This window comes from Panulirus ornatus, chromosome 14, assembly GCF_036320965.1.
Source record: "Panulirus ornatus isolate Po-2019 chromosome 14, ASM3632096v1, whole genome shotgun sequence".
Lineage (NCBI taxonomy): Eukaryota > Metazoa > Arthropoda > Malacostraca > Decapoda > Palinuridae > Panulirus > Panulirus ornatus.
Genome location: NC_092237.1, coordinates 40,744,301 through 40,764,404, shown reverse-complemented (window position 1 = coordinate 40,764,404; position 20,104 = coordinate 40,744,301). Strand labels below are relative to the sequence as shown.

At 41.1% G+C, this 20,104-nt stretch overlaps 1 protein-coding gene across 1 annotated transcript in view; it reads right to left on the bottom strand.

Annotated features, from left to right (window-relative positions):
- Positions 1-20,104, bottom strand: part of LOC139753538 (glutamate receptor ionotropic, delta-1-like) — an 80,276-nt gene that overhangs the window by 59,024 nt on the left and 1,148 nt on the right. The window lies entirely within an intron of this gene.

The following is a 20,104-nucleotide window of genomic DNA, read 5'->3' as shown; positions in this document are numbered from 1 at the left end:
TTCAAAGCAAACACCTGATCCACACAAACCCTACCACTTCTGAAACCACACGCCTTTCCCCCTCTGAATTTTGTAAAGCCTTCACCCCTCAATAATACCCCTTCCCTATAATTTACCAGGGAAAACCAACAAAACCTAAACCATAAAAAAATATATATATAAATATATATATAAAATATATATCTTGTAGATTTATGTGCTGAAAAAGGACTGGTGATTGGGAATACCTGGTTTAAAAAGCGAGATATACATAAGTATACGTGTTTAAGTAGAAGAGATGGCCAGAGAGCGTTATTGGATTACGTGTTAATTGACAGGCGCGCGAAAGAGAGACTTTTGGATGTTAATGTGCTGAGAGGTGCAACTGGAGGGATGTCTGATCATTATCTTGTGGAGGCTAAGGTGAAGATTTTTATGGGTTTTCAGAAAAGAAGAGTGAATGTTGGGGTGAAGAGAGTGGCGAGAGTAAGTGAGCTTGGGAAGGAGACTTGTGTGAGGAAGTACCAGGAGAGACTGAGTACAGAATGGAAAAAGGTGAGAACAATGGAAGTAAGGGGAGTGGGGGAGGAATGGGATGTATTTAGGAAATCAGTGATCGATTGCGCAAAAGATGCTTGTGGCATGAGAAGAGTGGGAGGTGGATTTATTGGAAAGGGTAGTGATTGGTGGGATGAAGAAGTAAGATTATTAGTGAATGAGAAGAGAGAGGCATTTGGACGATTTTTGCAGGTAAAAAATGCAACTGAGTGGGAGATGTATAAAAGAAAGAGACAGGAGGTCAAGAAAAGGTGCAAGGGGTGAAAAAAGAGTGCAAATGAGAGTTGGGGTGAGAGAATATCATTAAATTTTAGGGAGAATAAAAAGATGTTTTGGAAGGAGGTAAATAAAGTGCGTAAGACAAGGGAGCAAATGGGAACTTCAGTGAAGGGCGCAAATGGGGAGGTGATAAGAGGTAGTGGTGATGTGAGAAGGAGATGGAGTGAGTATTTTGAAGGTTTCTTGAATGTGTTTGATGATAGAGTGGCAGATATAGGGTGTTTTGGTCGAGGTGGTGTGCAAAGTGAGAGGGTTAGGGAAAATGATTTGGTAAACAGAGAAGAGGTAGTAAAAGCTTTGCGGAAGATGAAAGCCGGCAAGGAAGCAGGTTTGGATGGTATTGCAGTGGAATTTATTAAAAAAGGGGATGACTGTATTATTGACTGGTTGGTAAGGTTATCTAATGTATGTATGACTCAAGGTGAGGAGCCTGAGGATTGGCGGAATGCGTGCATAGCGCCATTGTACAAAGGCAAAGGGGATAAGAGTGAGTGCTCAAATTTCAGAGGTATAAGTTTGTTGAGTATTCCTTGGTAAATCATATGGGAGGGTATTGATTGAGAGGGTGAAAGCATGTACAGAGCATCAGATTGGGGAAGAGCAATGTGGTTTCAGAAGTGGTAGAGGATGTGTGGATCAGGTGTTTGCTTTGAAGAATGTTTGTGAGAAATACTTAGAAAAGCAAATGGATTTGTATGTAGCATTTATGGATCTGGAGAAGGCATGTGATAGAGTTGATAGAGATGCTCTGTGGAAGATTTTAAGAATATATGTTGTGGGAGGTAAGTTGTTAGAAGCAGTGAAAAGTTTTTATCGAGGATGTAAGGCATGTGTACGTGTAGGAAGAGAGGAAAGATATTGGCTTTTCAGTGAATGTGGGTTTGCGGCAGGGGTGTGTGATGTCTCCATGGTTGTTTAATTTGTTTATGGATGGGGTTGTTAGGGAGGTGAATGCAAGAGTTTTGGAAAGAGGGGCAAGTATGAAGTCTGTTGGGGATGAGAGAGCTTGGGAAGTGAGTCAATTATTGTTCGCTGATGATACAGCGCTAGGGGCTGATTCATGTGAGAAACTGCAGAAGCTGGTGACTGAGTTTGGTAAAGTGCGTGAAAGAAGAAAGTTAAGAGTAAATGTGAATAAGAGCAAGGTTATTAGGTACACTAGGGTTGAGGGTCAAGTCAATTGGGAGGTGAGTTTGAATGGAGAAAAACTAGAGGAAGTGAAGTGTTTTAGATATCTGGGAGTGGATCTGGCAGCGGATGGAACCATAGAAGCGGAAGTGGATCATAGGGTGGGGGAGGGGGCGAAAATTCTGGGAGCCTTGAAGAATGTGTGGAAGTCGAGAACATTATCTCGGAAAGCAAAAATGAGTATGTTTGAAGGAATAGTGGTTCCAACAATGTTGTATGGTTGCGAGGCGTGGGCTATGGATAGAGTTGTGCGCAGGAGGATGGATGTGCTGGAAATGAGATGTTTGAGGATAATGTGTGGTGTGAGGTGGTTTGATCGAGTAAGTAACGTAAGGGTAAGAGAGATGGATGGAAATAAAAAGAGCGTGGTTGAGAGAGCAGAAGAGGGTGTTTTGAAATGGTTTGGGCACATGGAGAGAATGAGTGAGGAAAGATTGACCAAGAGGATATATGTGTCGGAGGTGGAGGGAACGAGGAGAAGAGGGAGACCAAATTGGAGGTGGAAAGATGGAGTGAAAAAGATTTTGAGTGATCGGGGCCTGAACATGCAGGAGGGTGAAAGGAGGGCAAGGAATAGAGTGAATTGGAGCGATGTGGTATACTGGGGTTGACGTGCTGTCAGTGGATTGAATCAGGGCATGTGAAGCGTCTGGGGTAAACCATGGAAAGCTGTGTAGGTATGTATATTTTGCGTGTGTGGACGTATGTATATACATGTGTATGGGGGGTGGGTTGGGCCATTTCTTTTGTCTGTTTCCTTGCGCTACCTCGCAAACGCGGGAGACAGCGACAAAGTATAAAAAAAAAAAAAAAAAAAAAAAAAAAATATATATATATATATATATATATATATATATATATATATATATATATATATATATATATATATAAAAGAAAGAATGATATATATATATATTTATATATATATATATATTTATATATATATATATATATATATATATATATATATATATATATATATATATATATATATATATATATATATATACATATATATATATATATATATATATATATATATATATATATATATATATATATATATATATATATATATATATATATATATATATATATATATATATATATATATATATATATATATATTATCCCTGGGGATAGGGGTGAAAGAATACTTCCCACGCATTCCTCGCGTGTCGTTGAAGGCGACTAGAGGGGACGGGAGCGGGGGGCCAGAAACCCTCAGCTCCTTGTATTATTTTAACTTTCTAAAATGGGAAACAGAAGAAGGAGTCACACGGGGAGTGTTCATCCTCCTCGAAAGCTCAGACTGTGGTGTCTAAATGTCTGTAGATGGAACCAAGATGTGAAAAAAGTAGATATAGGTAGTATGTTTGAGGAAAGGAACCTGGATGTTTTGGCTCTGAGTGAAATGAAGCTCAATGGCAAAGGGGAAGAGTGGTTTGGGAATGTCTTGGGAGTAAAGTCAGGGGTTAGTGAGAGGACAAGAGCAAGGGAAGGAGTAGAAGTACTCCTGAAACAGAAGTTGTGGGAGTATGTGATAGAATGTAAGAAAGTAAATTCTCGATTGATATGGGTAAAACTGAAAGTTGATGGAGAGAGATGGGTGATTATTGGTGCATATGCATCTGGGCATGAGAAGAAAGATCATGAGAGGCAAGTGTTTGGGGAGCAGCTGAATGAGTGTGTTAGTGGTTTCGATTCACGAGACCGGGTTATAGTGATGGGTGATTTGAATGCAAAGGTGAGTAATGTGGCAGTTGAGGGAATAATTGATATACATGGGGTGTTCAGTGTTGTAAATGGAAATGGCGAAGAGCTTGTAGATTTATGTGCTGAAAAAGGACTGGTGATTGGGAATACTTGGTTTAAAAAGCGAGATATACATAAGTATACGTATGTAAGTAGAAGAGATGGCCAGAGAGCGAAAGAGAGACTTTTGGATGTTAATGTGCAGAGAGGTGCAACTGGAGGGATGTCTGATCATTATCTTGTGGAGGCTAAGTTGAAGATTTGTATGGGTTTTCAGAAAAGAAGAGTGAATGTTGGGGTGAAGAGGGTGTTGAGAGTAAGTGAGCTTGGGAAGGAGACTTGTGTGAGGAAGTACCAGGAGAGACTGAGTACAGAATGGAAAAAGGTGAGAGCAATGGAAGTAAGGGGAGTAGGGGAGGAATGGGATGTATTTAGGGAATCAGTGATGGATTGCGCAAAAGATGCTTGTGGCAAGAGAAGAGTTGGAGGTGGGTTGATTAGAAAGGGTAGTGATTGGTGGGATGAAGAAGTAAGATTATTAGCGAAAGAGAAGAGAGAGGCATTTGGACGATTTTTGCTGGGAAAAAATGCATTTGAGTTGGAGATGTATAAAAGAAAGAGACAGGAGGTCAAGAGAAGATGCAAGAGGTAAAAAAGAGGGCAAATGAGAGTTGGGGTGAGAGGGTATCATTAAATTTTAGGGAGAATAAAAAGATGTTCTGGAAGGAGGTAAATAAAGTGCGTAAGACAAGGGAGCAAATGGGAACTTCAGTGAAGGGCGCAAATGGGGAGGTGATAAGAGGTAGTGGTGATGTGAGAAGGAGATGGAGTGAGTATTTTGAAGGTTTGTTGAATGTGTTTGATGATAGAGGGGCAGATATAGGGTGTTTTGGTCGAGGTGGTGTGCAAAGTGAGAGGGTTAGGGAAAATGATTTGGTAAACAGAGAAGAGGTAGTAAAAGCTTTGCGGAAGATGAAAGCCGGCAAGGCAGCAGGTTTGGATGGTATTGCAGTGGAGTTTATTAAAAAGGGGATGACTGTATTGTTGAATGGTTGGTAAGGTTATTTAATGTATGTATGACTCATAGTGAGGTGCCTGAGGATTGGCAGAATGCGTGCATAGTGCCATTGTACAAAGGTAAAGGGGACAAAAGTGAGTGCTCAAATTACAGAGGTATAAGTTTGTTGAGTATTCCTGGTAAATTATATGGGAGGGTATTGATTGAGAGGGTGAAGGCATGTACAAAGCATCAGATTGGGGAAGAGCAATGTGGTTTCAGAAGTGGTAGAGGATGTGTGGATCAGGTGTTTGCTTTGAATAATGTATGTGAGAAATACTTAGAAAAGCAAATGGATTTGTATGTAGCAATTATGGATCTGGAGAAGGCATATGATAGAGTTGATAGAGATGCTCTGTGGAAGATTTTAAGAATATGTGGTGTGGGAGGCAAGTTGTTAGAAGCAGTGAAAAGTTTTTATCGAGGATGTAAGGCATGTGTACGTGTAGGAAGAGTATAAAGTTATTGGTTCTCAGTGAATGTAGGTTTGCGGCAGGGGTGTGTGATGTCTCTATGGTTGTTTAATTTGTTTATGGATGGGGTTGTTAGGGAGGTGAATGCAAGAGTTTTGGAAAAAGGGGCAAGTATGAAGTCTGTTGGGCATGAGAGAGCTTGGGAAGTGAGTCAGTTGTTGTTCGCTGATGATACAGCGCTGGTGGCTGATTCATGTGAGAAACTGCAGAAGCTGGTGACTGAGTTTGGTAAAGTGTGTGAAAGAAGAGAGTTATGAGTAAATGTGAATAAGAGCAAGGTTATTAGGTACCGTAGTGTTGAGGGTCAGGTCAATTAGGAGGTAAGTATGAATGGAGAAAAACTGGAGGAAGTAAAGTGTTTTAGATATCTGGGAGTTGATCCGGCAGCGGATGGAACCATGGAAGCGGAAGTGAATCATAGTGTGGGGGAGGGGGCGAAATTTCTGGGAGCCTTGAAGAATGTGTGGAAGTCGATAACATTATCTCGGAAGGCAAAAATGGGTATGTTTGAAGGAATAGTAGTTCCAACAATGTTGTATGGTTGCGAGGCGTGGGCTATGGATAGAGTTGTGCGCAGGAGGGTGGATGTGCTGGAAATGAGATGTTTGAGGACAATATGTGGTGTGAGGTGGTTTGATCGAGTAAGTAATGTAAGGGTAAGAGAGATGTGTGGAAATAAAGAGAGCGTGGTTGAGAGAGCAGAAGATCGTGGTTTGAAATGGTTTGGGCACATGGAGAGAATGAGTGAGGAAAGATTGACTAAGAGGATATATGTGTCGGAGGTGGAGGGAACGAGGAGAAGTGGGAGACCAAATTGGAGGTGGAAAGATGGAGTGAAAATGATTTTGTGTGATCGGGGCCTGAACATGCAGGAGGGTGAAAAGAGGGCAAGGAATAGAGTGAATTGGATCGATGTGGTATACCGGGGTTGACGTGCTGTCAGTGGATTGAATCATGGCATGTGAAGCGTCTGGGGTAAACCATGGAAAGTTGTGTGGGGCCTGGATGTGGAAATGGAGCTGTGGTTTCGGGCATTATTGCATGACAGCTAGAGACTGAGTGTGAACGAATGGGGCCTTTTTTGTCTTTTGCTAGTGCTTCCTCGCACACATGAGGGGGGAGGGGGACGGTATTCCATGTGTGGCGAGTTGGCGATGGGAGTGAATAAAGGCAGACAGTGTGAATTGTGTGCATTGGTATATATGTATGTGTCTGCGTGTGTATATATATGTGTACATTGAGATGTATAGGTGTGTATATTTGCGTGTGTGGACGTGTATGTATATACATTGTGTATGGGGGTGGGTTGCGCCATTTTTTTCGTCCGTTTCCTTGCGCTACCTCGCAAACGAGGGAGACAGCGACAAAGCAAAATAAATGAAATATATAAAATATATATCTATATATCTATATATATATATATATATATATATATATATATATATATATATATATATATATATATATATATATATATAGTGCATAGTGCCATTGTACAAAGGCAAAGGGGATAAGAGTGAGTGCTCAAATTACAGAGGTATAAGTTTGTTGAGTATTCCTGGTAAATTATATGGGAGGGTATTGATTGAGAGGGTGAAGGCATGTACAGAGCATCAGATTGGGGAAGAGCAGTGTGGTTTCAGAAGTGGTAGAGGATGTGTGGATCAGGTGTTTGCTTTGAAGAATGTATGTGAGAAATACTTAGAAAAGCAAATGGATTTGTATGTAGCATTTATGGATCTGGAGAAGGCATATGATAGAGTTGATAGAGATGCTCTGTGGAAGGTATTAAGAATATATGGTGTGGGAGGAAAGTTGTTAGAAGCAGTGAAAAGTTTTTATCGAGGATGTAAGGCATGTGTACGTGTAGGAAGAGAGGAAAGTGATTGGTTCTCAGTGAATGTAGGTTTGCGGCAGGGGTGTGTGATGTCTCCATGGTTGTTTAATTTTTTTATGGATGGGGTTGTTAGGGAGGTAAATGCAAGAGTTTTGGAAAGAGGGGCAAGTATGAAGTCTGTTGGGGATGAGAGAGCTTGGGAAGTGAGTCAGTTGTTGTTCGCTGATGATACAGCGCTGGTGGCTGATTCATGTGAGAAACTGCAGAAGCTGGTGACTGAGTTTGGTAAAGCGTGTGGAAGAAGAAAGTTAAGAGTAAATGTGAATAAGAGCAAGGTTATTAGGTACAGTAGGGTTGAGGGTCAAGTCAATTGGGAGGTGAGTTTGAATGGAGAAAAACTGGAGGAAGTGAAGTGTTTTAGATATCTGGGAGTGGATCTGGCAGCGGATGGAACCATGGAAGCGGAAGTGGATCATAGGGTGGGGGAGGGGGCGAAAATTCTGGGGGCTTTGAAGAATGTGTGGAAGTCGAGAACATTATCTCGGAAAGCGAAAATGGGTATGTTTGAAGGAATACTGGTTCCAACAATGTTGTATGGTTGCGAGGCGTGGGCTATGGATAGAGTTGTGCGCAGGAGGATGGATGTGCTGGAAATGAGATGTTTGAGGACAATGTGTGTTGTGAGGTGGTTTGATCGAGTGAGTAACGTAAGGGTAAGAGAGATGTGTGGAAATAAAAAGAGCGTGGTTGAGAGAGCAGAAGAGGGTGTTTTGAAGTGGTTTGGGCACATGGAGAGGATGAGTGAGGAAAGATTGACCAAGAGGATATATGTGTCGGAGGTGGAGGGAACGAGGAGAAGAGGGAGACCAAATTGGAGGTGGAAAGATGGAGTGAAAAAGATTTTGTGTGATCGGGGCCTGAACATGCAGGAGGGTGAAAGGAGGGCAAGGAATAGAGTTAATTGGATCGATGTGGTATACCGGGGTTGACGTGCTGTCAGTGGATTGAATCGGGGCATGTGAAGCGTCTGGGGTAAACCATGGAAAGCTGTGTAGGTATGTATATTTGCGTGTGTGGATGTATGTATATACATGTGTATGGGGGGGGTTGGGCCATTTCTTTCGTCTGTTTCCTTGCGCTACCTCGCAAACGCGGGAGACAGCGACAAAGTATAATAAAAAAATAATAATATAATATACATATATATATATATATATATATATATATATATATATATATATATATATATATATATATATATATATATATATACACATCAAGAAATTCTGCTGGCTGTGTTTAGAAAATACCTTGTACAAATCTAATAAATTTTACGTTTGGCAGACTGTTAAGGATTTTTGTTACACCTTGCCCACTTAATAGAAATTTGAAAACGAAAGTACGATTGGGAACTTATCCTGAATCATTTTTGCCCATACACACACACACACACACACACACACACACACACACACACACACACACACATACACATATGATGATGTCACGATACAGACACGTTACGGCCGCAGATGAACTTTTTAACAATGAAGGAAATTCAAAGTAGGAAATCTTGCTTCATCGCTTTCGTGTATACAACACATCTTCAGAAGTATGTGGCAACAAATCATGGATGGAAGAAAATATATATAGAGACACTAGTACATGTTAACGGGTGACATCTTACACGGTACTGAAGCAGGCAGTGTGGGAGCAATAGAACCCCCAATGGAGTCAAAGGATACTCGGTTAACAAACCCGACCCCACTACTCAGGTCACTATGGCTGTGTCAGGTCATCAACCTTCTTCCACAGGTCACTATGACATAAATGTAAGATGACCTTGTCTAAACTTAATTATCTTCTAATAACATTCATATCCTTGCCATCAGTTAGTTGTATGCGCAGATTCAAACAAATTTCCATATATAAAACTTTTACACATATTGACTAGTCCAGAGCTTCTTCAATCATATATATGTACATAAATAAATAAATATATATATATACATATATATATTTATATATATATATATATACATATATATATATATATATATATATATATATATATATATATATATATATATATATATATATATATATATTATTATTCTAGTTATTTATATTTTGCTTTGTCGCTGTCTCTGGCGTTAGCGAGGTAGCGCAAGGAAACAGACGAAAGAATGGCCCAACACATCCACATACACATGTATATACATACACATCCACACACGCAAATATATATACCTATACATCTCAATGTATACATATATATATAAACACACACAGACATATACGCATATACACATGTACATAATTCATACTGTCTGTCTTTATTTATTCCCTTGGTCCATTCGTTCACACTCAGTCTCTAGCTGTCATGTAATAATGCAACGAAACCACAGCTCCCTTTCCACATCCAGGCCCCACAGAACTTTCCATGGTTTACCCCAGACGCTTCACATGCCCTGTTTCAATCCAATGACAGCATGTCGACCTAGGTATACCACATCGTTCCAATTCACTCTATTCCTTACACGCCTTTCACCCTCCTGCATGTTCAGGCCCCGATCACTCAAAATCTTTTTCACTTCAACTTTCCACCTTCAATTTGGTCTCCAACTTCTCCTCGTTCCCTCCACCTCTGACACATGAATCCTTTTGGTCAATCTTTCCTCACTCATTCTCTCCATGTGACCAAACCATTTCAAAACACCCTCTTCTGCTCTCTCAACCACACTCTTTTTATTACCACACATCTCTCTTACCCTTACATTACTTACTCGATCAAACCACCTCACACCACATATTGTCCTCAAACATCTCATTTCCAGCACGTCCACCCTCCTCCGCACAACTCTATCCATAGCCCAAGTCTCGACCATACAACATTGTTGGAACCACTATTCCTTCAAACATACCCATTTTTCCTTTCCGAGATAATGTTCTCGACTTCCAAACATTCTTCAAGGCTCCCAGAATTTTCGCCCCCTTCCCCACCCTATGACTCACTTCCGCTTCCATGGTTCCATCCGCTGCCAAATCCACTCCCAGATATCTAACACACTTTACTTCCTCCAGTTTTTCTCCATTCAAACTTACCTCCCGATTGACTTGACCCTCAACCCAACTGTACCTAATAACCTTGCTCTTATTCACATTTACTCTTAACTTTCTTCTTTCACACACTTTACCAAACTCAGTCACCAGCTTCTGCAGTTTCTCACATGAATCAGCCACCAGCGGTGTATCATCAGCGAACAACAACTGACTCACTTCCCAAACTCTCTCATCCACAACAGACTGCATACTTGCCCCTCTTTCCAAAACTCTTGCATTCACCTCCCTAACAACCCCATCCATAAACAAATTAAACAACCATGGAGACATCACACACCCCTGCCGCAAACCTACATTCACTGAGAACCAATAACTTTATACTCTTCCTACACGTACACATGCCTTACATCCTCGATAAAAACTTTTCACTGCTTCTAACAACTTGCCTCCCACACCATATATTCTTAATACCTTCCACAGAGCATCTCTATCAACTCTATCATATGCCTTCTTCAGATCCATAAATGCTACATACAAATCCATTTGCTTTTCTAAGTATATCTCACATACATTCTTGAAAGCAAACACCTGATCCACACATCCTCTACCACTTCTGAAACCACATTGCTCTTCCCCAATCTGATGCCCTGTACATGCCTTAACCCTCTCAATCAATACCCTCCCATATGATTTACCAGGAATACTCATCAAACTTATGCCCCTGTAATTTGAGCACTCACTCTTATCCTCTTTACCTTTGTACAATGGCACTATGCAATCATTCCGCCAATCCTCAGGCACCTCACCATGAATCATACATACATTAAATAACCTTACCATCCAGTCAACAATACAGTCACCCCCTTTTTTAATAAATTTCACTGCAATACCATCCAAACCTGCTGCCTTGCCGGCTTTCATCTTCCGTAAAGCTTTTACTACCTCTTCTCTGTTTACCAAATCATTTTCCCTAACCCTCTCACTTTGCACACCACCTCGACCAAAACACCCTATATTTGCCACTCTATCATCAAACACATTCAGCAAACCTTGAAAATACTCACTCCATCTCCTTCTCACATCACCACTACCTGTTATCACCTCCCCATTATCCCCCTTCACCGAAGTTCCCATTTGCTCCCATGTCATACGCACTTTATTTACCTCCTTCCAAAACACCTTTTTTGTTCTCCCTAAAATTTAATGATACTCTCTCACCCCAACTCTCATTTGCCCTCTTTTTCACCTCTTGCATCTTTCTCTTGACCTCCTGCCTCTTTCTTTTATACATCTCCCACTCATTTGCATTTTTTCCCTGCAAAAATCGTCCAAATGCCTCTCTCTTCTCTTTCACTAATACTCTTAATTCTTCATCCCACCACTCACTACCCTTTCTAATCAACCCACCTCCCACGCTTCTCATGCCACAAACATCTTTTGCGCAAGCCATCACTGCTTCCCTGAATACATCCCATTCCTCCTCAACTCCCCTTACCTCCTTTGTTCTCACCTTTTTCCATTCTGTACTCAGTGTCTCCTTGTACTTCCTCACATAAGTCTCCTTCCCAAGCTCACTTACTCTCACCACTCTCTTCACCCCAACATTCTCTCTTCTTTTCTGAAAACCCCTACAAATCTTCACCTTTGCCTCCAGAAGATAATGATCAGACATCCCTCCAGTTGCACCTCTCAGCACATTAACATCCAAAAGTCTCTATTTGGCGCGCCTATCAATTAGCACGTAATCCAATAACGCTCTCTGGCCATCTCTCCTATTTACATACGTATACTTATGTATATCTCGCATTTTAAACCAGGTATTCCCAATCACCAGTCCTTTTTCAGAACATAAATCTACAGCTCTTCATCATTGCCATTTACAACACTGAACACCCCTTGTATACCAATTATTCCCTCAACTGCCACATTACTCCTCTTTGCATTCAAATCACCTGTCACTATAACCCGGTCTCGTGAATCGAAACCACTAACACACTCATTCAGCTGCTCCCAAAACACTTGCCTCTCATGATCTTTCTTCTCATAACCAGGTGCATATGCACCAATAATCACCCATCTCTCTCCTTTAACTTTCAGTTTTACCCATATCAATCTAGAATTTACTTTCTTACACTCTATCATATACTCCCACCACTCCTGTTTCAAGAGTAGTGCTACTCCTTCCCTTGCTCTTGTCCTTTCACTAACCCCTCAATTTACTCCCAAGACATTCCCAGACCACTCTTCCCCTTTACCCTTGAGCTTCGTTTCACTCAGAGTCAAAACATCCAGGTTCCTTTCCTCAAACATACTACGTATCTCTCCTTTTTTCTCATCTTGGTTACATCCATACACATTTAGACACCCCAGTCTGAGCCTTTGAGGAGGATGAGCACTCCCCGCGTGACTCCCTCTTCTGTTTCCCCTTTTAGAAAGTTAAAATACATGGAGGGGAGGGTTTCTAGCCCCCCGCTCCCGTCCCCTTTAGTCGCCTTCTACGACACGTGAGGAATGCGTGGGAAGGATTATATATATATATATATATATATATATATATATATATATATATATATATATATATATATATATATATATATATATATATATATTATCCCTGGGGATAGGGGATTAAGAATACTTCCCACGTATTCCCTGCCTGTCGTAGAAGGCGACTAAAAGGGGAGGGAGCGGGAGGCTGGAAATCCTCCCCTCTCGTTTTTTTTTGATTTTCCAAAAGAAGGAACAGAGGGGGCCAGGTGAGGATATTCCACAAAGGCCCAGTCCTCTGTTCTTAACGCTACTTCGCTAACGCGGGATAAGGGGAATAGTTTAAAAAACATATATATATATATATATATATATATATATATATATATATATATATATATATATATATATATATATATATATATATATGTGTGTATATATATATATATATATATATATATATATATATATATATATATATATATATATATATATATATATATATATATATATATATATATATACATATATATATATATATATATATATATATATATATATATATATATATATATATATATATATACATATTTTTTTTTTTTTTTTTTTGCTTTGTCGCTGTCTCCCGCGTTTGCGAGGTAGCGCAAGGAAACAGAGGAAAGAAATGGCCCAACCCACCCCCATACACATGTATATACATACGTCCACACACGCAAAATATACATACCTACACAGCTTTCCATGGTTTACCCCAGACGCTTCACATGCCCCGATTCAATCCACTGACAGCACGTCAACCCCGGTATACCACATCGCTCCAATTAACTCTATTCCTTGCCCTCCTTTCACCCTCCTGCATGTTCAGGCCCCGATCACACAAAATCTTTTTCACTCCATCTTTCCACCTCCAATTTGGTCTCCCACTTCTCCTCGTTCCCTCCACCTCCGACACATATATCCTCTTGGTCAATCTTTCCTCACTCATTCTCTCCATGTGCCCAAACCATTTCAAAACACCCTCTTCTGCTCTCTCAACCACGCTCTTTTTATTTCCACACATCTCTCTTACCCTTACGTTACTTACTCGATCAAAACACCTCACACCACACATTGTCCTCAAACATCTCATTTCCAGCACATCCATCCTCCTGCGCACAACTCTATCCATAGCCTACGCCTCGCAACCATACAACATTGTTGGAACCACTATTCCTTCAAACATACCCATTTTTGCTTTCCGAGATAATGTTCTCGACTTCCACACATTCTTCAAGGCCCCCAGGATTTTCGTCCCCTCCCCCACCCTATGATCCACTTCCGCTTCCATGGTTCCATCCGCTGCCAGATCCACTCCCAGATATCTAAAACACTTCACTTCCTCCAGTTTTTCTCCATTCAAACTCACCTCCCAATTGACTTGACTCTCAACCCTAGTGTACCTAATAACCTTGCTCTTATTCACATTTACTCTTAACTTTCTTCTTCCACACACTTTACCAAACTCAGTCACCAGCTTCTGCAGTTTCTCACATGAATCAGCCACCAGCGCTGTATCATCAGCGAACAACAACTGACTCACTTCCCAAGCTCTCTCATCCCCAACAGACTTCATACTTGCCCCTCTTTCGAAAACTCTTGCATTCACCTCCCTAACAACCCCATCCATAAACAAATTAAACAACCATGGAGACATCACACACACCTGCCGCAAACCTACATTCACTGAGAACCAATCACTTTCCTCTCTTCCTACACATGCCTTACATCCTCGATAAAAACTTTTCACTGCTTCTAACAATACCTTCCACAGAGCATCTCTATCAACTCTATCATATGCCTTCTCCAGATCCATAAATGCTACATACAAATCCATTTGCTTTTCTAAGTATTTCTCACATACATTCTTCAAAGCAAACACCTGATCCACACATCCTCTACCACACTTCTCTTCCCCAATCTGATGCTCTGTACATGCCTTCACCCTCTCAATCAATACCCTCCCATATAATTTACCAGGAATACTCAACAAACTTATACCTCTGTATTTTGAGAACTCACTCTTATCCCCTTTGCCTTTACAATGACACTATGCACGCATTCCGCCAATCCTCAGGTACCTCACCGTTAGTCATACATACATTAAATAACCTTACCAACCAGTCAACAATACAGTCACCCCCTTTTTTAATAATTCCACTGCAATACCATCCAAACCTGCTGCCTTGCTGGCTTTCATCTTCCGCAAAGCTTTTACTACCTCTTCTCTCTTTACCAAATCATTTTCCCTAACCCTCTCACTTTGCACACCACCTCGACCAAAACACCCTATATCTGCCCCTCTATCATCAAACACATTCAGCAAACCTTCAAAATACTCACTCCATCTCCTTCTCACATCACCACTGCTTGTTATCACCTCCCCATTTGCGCCCTTCACTGAAGTTCCCATTTGCTCCCTTGTCTTACGTACTTTATTTACCTCCTTCCAGAACATCTTTTTATTCTCCCTAATATTTAATGATACTCTCTCACCCCAACTCTCATTTGCCCTTTTTTTCACCTCTTGCACCTTTCTCTTGACCTCCTGTCTCTTTTTTTTATACGTCTCCCACTCAACTGCATTTTTTCCCTGCAAAAATCGTCCAAATGCCTCTCTCTTCTCTTTCACTAATACTCTTACTTCTTCATCCCACCACTCACTACCCTTTCTAATCAACCCACCTCCCACTCTTCTCATGCCACAAGCATCTTTTGCGCAATCCATCACTGATTCCCTAAATACATCCCATTCCTCCCCCACTCCCCTTACTTCCATTGTTCTCACGTTTTTCCATTCTGTACTCAGTCTCTCCTGGTACTTCCTCACACAAGTCTCCTTCCCAAGCTCACTTACTCTCACCACCCTCTTCACCCCAACATTCACTCTTCTTTTCTGAAAACCCATACAAATCTTCACCTTAGCCTCCACAAGATAATGATCAGACATCCCTCCAGTTGCACCTCTCAGCACATTAACATCTGGGAAACTGCAGAAGCTGGTGACTGAGTTTGGTAAAGTGTGTGAAAGAAGAAAGTTAAGAGTAAATGTGAATAAGAGCAAGGTTATTAGGTACAGTAGGGTTGAGGGTCAAGTCAATTGGGAGGTGAGTTTGAATGGAGAAAAACTGGAGGAAGTGAAGTGTTTTAGATATCTGGGAGTGGATCTGGCAGCGGATGGAACCATGGAAGCGGAAGTGGATCATAGGGTGGGGGAGGGGGCGAAAATTCTGGGGGCCTTGAAGAATGTGTGGAAGTCGAGAACATTATCTCGGAAAGCAAAAATGGGTATGTTTGAAGGAATAGTGGTTCCAACAATGTTGTATGGTTGCGAGGCGTGGGCTATGGATAGAGTTGTGCGCAGGAGGATGGATGTGCTGGAAATGAGATGTTTGAGGACAATGTGTGGTGTGAGGTGGTTTGATCGAGTAAGTAACGTAAGGGTAAGAGAGATGTGTGGAAATAAAAAGAGCGTGGTTGAGAGAGCAGAAGAGGGTGTTTTGAAATGGTTTGGGCACATGGAGAGAATGAGTGAGGAAAGATTGGCCAAGAGGATATATGTGTCGGAGGTGGAGGGAACGAGGAGAAGAGGGAGACCAAATTGGAGGTGGAAAGATGGAGTGAAAAAGATTTTGTGTGATCGGGGCCTGAACATGCAGGAGGGTGAAAGGAGGGCAAGGAATAGAGTGAATTGGAGCGATGTGGTATACCGGGGTTGACGTGCTGTCAGTGGATTGAATCGGGGCATGTGAAGCGTCTGGGGTAAACCATGGAAAGCTGTGTAGGTATGTACAATTGCGTGTGTGGACGTATGTATATACATGTGTATGGGGGTGGGTTGGGCCATTTCTTTCGTCTGTTTCCTTGCGCTACCTAGCAAACGCGGGAGACAGCGACAAAGGAAAAAAAAAAGAAAAAAAAATATATATAGGTATGTTTGAAGGAATTATGGTTCCAGCAATGATATATGGTTGCCAGGGATGGGCTATAGATAGAGTTGTGCGCAGGAGGGTGGATGTGCTGGAAATGAGATGTTTGAGGATAATATGTGGTGTAAATGGTTTGTTCAAGTAAGTAATGAAAGGGTAAGAGAGATGTGTGGTAATGAAAAGAGTGTGGTTGAGAGAGCAGAAGAGGGTGTTTTGAAATAGTTTGGTCTCATGGAGAGAATGAGTGATGAAAGATTGACTAAGAGGATATATGTTTCAGAGGTGGAGGGAACGAGGAGTGGGAGACCAAATTGGAGGTGGAAAGATAGAGTGAAAAAGATTTTGAGTGATAGGAGGCTGAACATGCAGGAGGGTGAAAGGCGTGCAAGGAATAGAGTGCATTGGAACGATGTGGTATACCGGGGTCGATGTGCTGTCACTGGATTGTACCAGGGCATGTGAAGCGTCTGGGGTAAACCATGGAAAGTTCTCTGGGGCCTGGATGTGGAAAGGGAGCTGTGGTTTCGGAGCGTTATACATGACAGCTAGAGACTTAGTGTGAACGAATGTGGCCTTGTTGTCTTTTCCTAGAGCTACCTCGCGCACATGCGGGGGGAGGGGGGTGTCATTTCATGTGTGGCGGGGTGGCGACGGGAATGAATTAGGGCAGTCAGTATGAATTATGTACATGTGTATATATGTATATGTCTGTATGTTTATATATATGTATACGTTGAGAAGTATAGGTATGTATATGTGCGTTTGTGGACGTGTATGTATATACATGTGTATGTGGTTGGGTTGGGCCATTCTTTCGTCTGCTTCCTTGCGATACCTCGCTAACGCGGGAGACAGCGATAAAGTATAATGAATCAATGAATTAATATATACATATGTCTTTGTTGTCCTGGCTCTTAAAGTTAGGACGAACTTACGAAGAGGAAAAGATGAAAGTGACATAATTTTTAACCCTGATGCTTTAATCTAACTTTTGACTCACAAGACACCAAATAACATGAACATTTACTTAACACTCTCCGTAAGTGAATCACGTATTGTGAGGGGATTTAAACGATCGGCTGAAAATAAAATAAATCGTAAAAGAGAGAGTGAAATTTGAACCAATCATGAATATGAACCTTACTTGTTCTATGGAAAAGGAGAAGTGAGCATTACTTTAAGGAATCCACTGCTCTCATTGCTGGAAAATGTAAGTCTATCTCTCCTTCCTATACAGGTACTATATTGAGTAAATTTTCACCTTTGCTGCTGACCTTCGAGATGATACCATCCAAGTGATATTAAAGTAACCATAAGTGTTACCACAGTTACCATCATTTCAGCTGTATCTTACATGTCGCCTCATGAAGAAAATAAACTATTATTTTAGGTTTTCAGATTATCGAAACATAGTGAAAAGATTTTGTACAGATGTTGCCTGCGTTTACGTAAGTCATGTGGACGTATTAGAGGTTAACCTTAGAAGAACACTTCATATCTCACTGATATTTGCTGGCTGGCTTATAGACTAGAGCAGTGGCTACTAGCTAGTGTTACCCGTGTAGATGTTGGTACGAGAGCAGCGTGGTAATGACCTGTGAAGGTTTCAAACGTAAATCAAAGAAAATACAGATGTAGTTGTATATCAAGTAATGTAGGATGACTTTTTTGAATGATTTTCTTATGTTAACTGTTTTAACTGATGTCAATGAAAAGATGTTTTCATGCTCAAACTATCATATTGTGCTGAACTTAAATTTTTATGTCATAAGGCGATACACAATCAGATTTGTGCAACACAAAAAAGATTGGGGACTACTGGCCTAGAACTTACGCTTTATGAAATGCAAAGATACGTCATATGATGAGAATAAATCCATCATGCAGGATGACACAAGAACAAAAAACAGATCAGTTCAGTTTACACAACAGAACTGCATTCCAAGCTATATGTGACAAGCTGAAGACTTGTTTCTGAACTCCACCTAAGACAGAGCGAACCTAGAGAGTTTCACCCTTTGGTATATCACTGAGTCTTTCCTTGAAAGAATTAACCCAGATCATGGAGTCTGCAGTGCACGAGGAAATTCTCAAAATTTCTTACAAAATTATCATCATCTCGTAGGACGAACAACGTGACAGATCAAGTTTGTAGAGATCTAGTGTCACAAATGGCAAGGGTCACTTTGTGGCTTCAACTGGAAAATTTGATCTTGAGGTCGGCTGAACATACACTTGAGGAGTGTCTAGCTAGGATGGGACTTAGGGAAACAGAGCCACATCCAGCTGGAATGGCAAGGAACGTAATTGTATCAAGTTTGGAGAAAAGACCACGTCCCTCAGGTTACAAGGCCTACAACTGAGAGGAAATATTACAAATGTAATGAATGATGTTCAGAAATACTGCTGATGTTCAGGAGAGGGTGAAGAATGAGGTACACAAGCAGTTTGATTACCCACTCGGAGAAAACAGGAAAAGAGGTGGAGAAGATATGATAAATCCTTCGTTATATCTCACCATGACAAATGGCTCAACACAGTAACCAGTCATCTCTTCTCAGAGTGGATATTGGAGATACAGCGTCGCTTACTGGGTGTCTGAGGAAAGTGCTTAGCATAGAAGATCTGTTGGGAGAGTGGAGAAAGTTGAAGATGGTGGTGCACAGCAACTTCCGGGAATAGCAGTGTATTGACATCTATGAATTCTTTGTCGAGGAACCATGCAGGAAAGACCTGGTATATACCCTGGATATGGTGGAAATTCTTGTCCTGCCCATCACCTCAGCATCTGGTGCTATGAGCGGAACAGATCAGTTTCTTGCACGAGGAACCTGAACATATGAACGTAGGAAGTGAGGACACTGCAAGAGGCCTGTCGGCCCATGCTAGGCCAAAGATGCTAAGCAGGTCCTGAGTCTGCCCACCCTACAACCAACCGCCTGAGCCAATAAACACATCCAACCTTCGTTTAAAGCTACCTGAAGACCTAGCTTCCACCACTGTACTTGGCAGCTTGTTCCATAACTCTACTACCCTATTTCCGAAGCAGTATTTACCCACATCTGAACTGAATCGAGTTTTTCTAATTCAAATCCTTTATTTCTTGTCCTATCCGGTGGTGCCATTCTGAGAACTTTATTCACGTTACCTTTATTAATGACCTTCATCCTTTTAAAAACTTCAATCACAACCCCTCTAGCCCTCCTCCTCTTAAGAGAGTGTAAATTCAGTTTTTTTAACCTTTCTTTATAAATGAGGCTTCTAATTCCAGGGATCATTTTTGACATTCACGTTTGTACTCTCTCTAAACATTCTGTTTCAGCTGCATAGTATGGAGCCCAAAACTATATCGCTTAATCCAAATGTGGTCTCACCAACGCAAAATAAAGTTGCAACAATACTCTAGGAGTTTTATTGCTAACAATCCTAGTAATGAATCCTGACATCCTATCAGCCTTATTAC